This window comes from Tachyglossus aculeatus, chromosome 18 (assembly GCF_015852505.1).
Source record: "Tachyglossus aculeatus isolate mTacAcu1 chromosome 18, mTacAcu1.pri, whole genome shotgun sequence".
In the NCBI taxonomy this organism is placed as follows: domain Eukaryota; kingdom Metazoa; phylum Chordata; class Mammalia; order Monotremata; family Tachyglossidae; genus Tachyglossus; species Tachyglossus aculeatus.
This window is the reverse complement of record NC_052083.1, coordinates 25,144,715-25,148,263: the sequence shown is the minus strand read 5'-3', so window position 1 is coordinate 25,148,263 and position 3,549 is coordinate 25,144,715. Positions and strand designations below refer to the sequence as shown.

At 43.4% G+C, this 3,549-nt stretch overlaps 1 non-coding gene across 1 annotated transcript; it reads left to right on the top strand.

Moving 5' to 3' along the window:
• The first annotated feature begins 2,845 nt into the window (after positions 1–2,845).
• On the top strand, positions 2,846–2,983 carry LOC119940485. The gene has a single exon (XR_005454963.1). It is a non-coding gene; the product is annotated as a small nucleolar RNA SNORA7 (small nucleolar RNA).
• The last annotated feature ends 566 nt before the right edge of the window (positions 2,984–3,549 follow it).

Here is a 3,549-nt window from a genome sequence, read left to right as displayed (position 1 = left end):
GATATTTGGGTCTTTAGGGATGCTTTTAACATAACAATATTTAAAGCTTCCTTGGGTAGAATAGTTTTCTAAGTTAATACAGATGAACCATATTTTTATTTTAGGATAATTGTCTTGTTTTCCATGATTATTGGGAAGGAGATAAAAAAATCTTGAATCAGAATGGACTTCTTATCAGAATAAACCAGACTGCCAAGGCTGACAGTTTTATGTTTACATCTAAATTTAGAAACCACGATTCTGCAGCACATTCTAAAAATGGCCAAAAACCTGATCAGGGATCTCCTCAGTTGGGCAAATACAATGGAAATGTGTGGTTTATTTTCCAAATTTGGCCCTTTCCTTTTATAGCATTCAACACTTGAAAGTCATTCTTTCAGTCAAATTTATTGAGCGCTTACTGTGTGCAGAACACTGTGGTAAGCGCTTGGTAAGTACAATTCAGCAATAGAGAAACAATCCCTGCCCCACCTGTGAAGTCCAACAACTCCCTCGGTCATTCCTTCCTTCTGGGCCACAGGGTCTGATCCAGTCCAAAAAGAGGAGCTGAGTTATTCCCCACTTACGGGCCATCTTTCCAAAGAAAATAATGTATAACGGGCATAAATGTATTCTCAAGATCCAAAACGTTCATCAAAACAATATGAATATATTTAAAAATAGTGAAGGAATATTGGACAGGATTTAGTGACAGACTGAATCTCAGGGTTATAAAGAGAGGGTGGAATAAAGTATAATGCCAAGGTTGAACTGAGACATTTTTGTCCATTTCACCTTAGCAATAGATAATGGCTACCAGATATTAGAAGCTTTTTAGCTGACTTGGCTAAGAAGGATAGTACTTAGCAAATTAAGTACAGTATTGATGTACGTTCACAAAACTCAGATTCAAAATCTTTCATTATTGGTCCATATTAACATTTCTCTTTGAATCTGTAGCATTTTTACCACTTTTTAATATATTCATGTTGTTTTGAGCAATATTTTCCATCTTGAGAATGTCTTAATGCAATATCTACGTCACTTTCTGTGGGAAACTACATCATTTAGCATTCTTTCTCAACAGAAACGATTACTTTTAATGGGTAAGTGGGGGTTAGCAATATAGAGTGAGATCTTCGTATAGTTTTCGACACTTCTCTGCCTGTCAAGCTGCCAGGATGATGTGTGTTGTGCTGCATTTTTGTCTGAAGCCAAATAGTGATATAGGAAGGCATCCTTCAGTAATCCATGCAGAAGTCTTCTAAGATTGTAGAAGTGTGGCTTAGTGGAAAGAGCACAGGCTTGGGGATCAGAGGAGCTGGCTTCTAATTTCAGCTCCATCACTTGCCTGCCATGTGACCTGGGGCAAGTCACCTAATTTCCTCATCTGAAAAATGGGGATTAAATACCTATTCCCCTCCTCCTAAGAAAGCAATCCCTGAGTGGGACAGGGGGGTGTCCAGCTGGAATATCTTGGCACTGCAATTGGTACATAATCAAGCACATCACAGACACCACAATTACTGTTGTTATCATTATCATATCAGAAAAGGGCAGCAATGAGATACTCCAGTAACTCAGTAGTCAGCCTTTCTCTTTTCCTTTAGAAGCACCATCCTTGAAGTCAGCGCTTAGAACAGTGCTTGGCACATAGTAAGCACCTAAAAAATACCATCATTGTACGGTGGGGCCTATCAAATCAGGCACTTTGCAACACCTTTGTTGTAGTGTTAGCCCTGGTTTGGAGCTTACAAAATCATTATCTAGACCCTAAGCTTGCTTTTGGTTTTGTTGGCATGGAGAGGGGTTATGGATCCCAACTCTGCTCTAAGCACTGGGGTAGACACAAGTTAATCAGGTTGGACACAGTCCGTGTCCCACATGGAGCTCACAGTTTGTGTAGGAAGAAATGGGATTTAATCCCCATTTTACGGATGAGGTAACTGAGGCACAGAGAAGTTAAGTGACTTGCCCAAGGTGATATAGCACACACGTGGCAGAGCTGGAATTAGAACCCAGGTCCTCTAACTCCCAGGCCTGGGCTCTGTGGGCAGGGAACCTATCTACCGATTCTGTTTTATTATACTCTCCCGAGCACTGAGTACAGTGCTCTGCACACAGTAAACCCTCAGTAAGTACCGCTGTTGATGATCAGCCATCAATCATCTAGAAGGGCTTCAATGATCTCTTCATCTCTCACATCCGCATTAGGAAGATCTCATCAATCAATCAATTATGGTTATTGAGTGCTTACTGCGTGCAGAGAACTGTACTAAGCGCTTGGAGAGTACAATATAACAGCGTTGGTAGATAAGTTCCTTTCCCACAATAAGACCCACTCTTCTTCTTCTTCCTCCTCAGTTTTCTTATCTCTGTTGTTAAAGCCACCATCCTCCTGGTCCCCAGTCCCTGAAGCCCGCAAGCGTGCTGTCAATCAACCACTCCTCACTCTCTCTCGGCACTTACATTCACTCCACTGCTCATTCTTGCTGGTTCTTCCTCCGCAATATTTCTTCCACCCGCTCTTCTCCAGTGACCTTGATTCAAGTCCTTGTCCTATTCTGGTTCAACCACTGAATCTGCCCCCGCCCTCAGTACCACGAAGCCAGGATGGCTTCATGGGTAGAGATTCTCCTGTTTGGTGAATTCCTCCAAGATTGATCATTTTTTGAGACAGCTTGACAAAGCAAGTACTCCTTCTCTCAAGCACACTAAAGCTCGGTTTTGGCACTGCTGATGGATAGGAGGCTGGGCCGGAGGAGGAGGCAGAGAGAGACTCCCTCCTCATCCAGGTCATGAGCGGATAGGTGAAGTGAAGATGTGCTGAATGACTATTCAGAAAATGAGTCCTACAGCAGAGAGACCCCTCTCAGGGTCGCACCTGGAGAGTTTCCAGTACTCTACCAGTCACGACTAAAGGCGGGAGAGTTAAGCAGAGGCCTACCCAATCCATTCCTAGCTTGGGCAGTGGCTAGTGAGTGGAATGCAATCGGCCACAAGTCAAAACTCACCTGCGCTGGGCAGCAGCGGCACGGAAGAGAGTCGAGGGCAGAGACTCATTTACTACACAGAAGGAGGCAATGGTAAACCACTTCTGTATTTTTACCAAGCAAACTCTATGAATACACTACCAAAACAATTGCAGATGGAAGTGGGGCATTCTGAGAGAGAGGCGTCTACGGCGTTGCTATGGATCGGACATGACTCGAAAGCATAAGCCAACAACAACAGCAGAGTGGAGTATGGATTGAAGAGGGGGGAGGCTGGAGGCTGGGAGACCAGGGAGGAGGTTGATAAAATAGCCTAATCATGATACGAGGAGAATTTGAACCAGGGCGAGGACCATTCAAGTAGAGAGGAAAGTTCGATTCCGGGAAATATTTTAGATGAAGAGTCGGCAAGATTTAACAGTTGATTGAATGGGGGAGTTGAAAGATACCAAAGAATCAATCAAGACCCTTCTGAAATCACATCTTCTCCAGGAGGTTTTCCTTGATTAACATCTCCTCTCCCCACTCTACTATCCTGATTACTCCCACTTCAACCCTTCTGCAGCACCTGAGCACT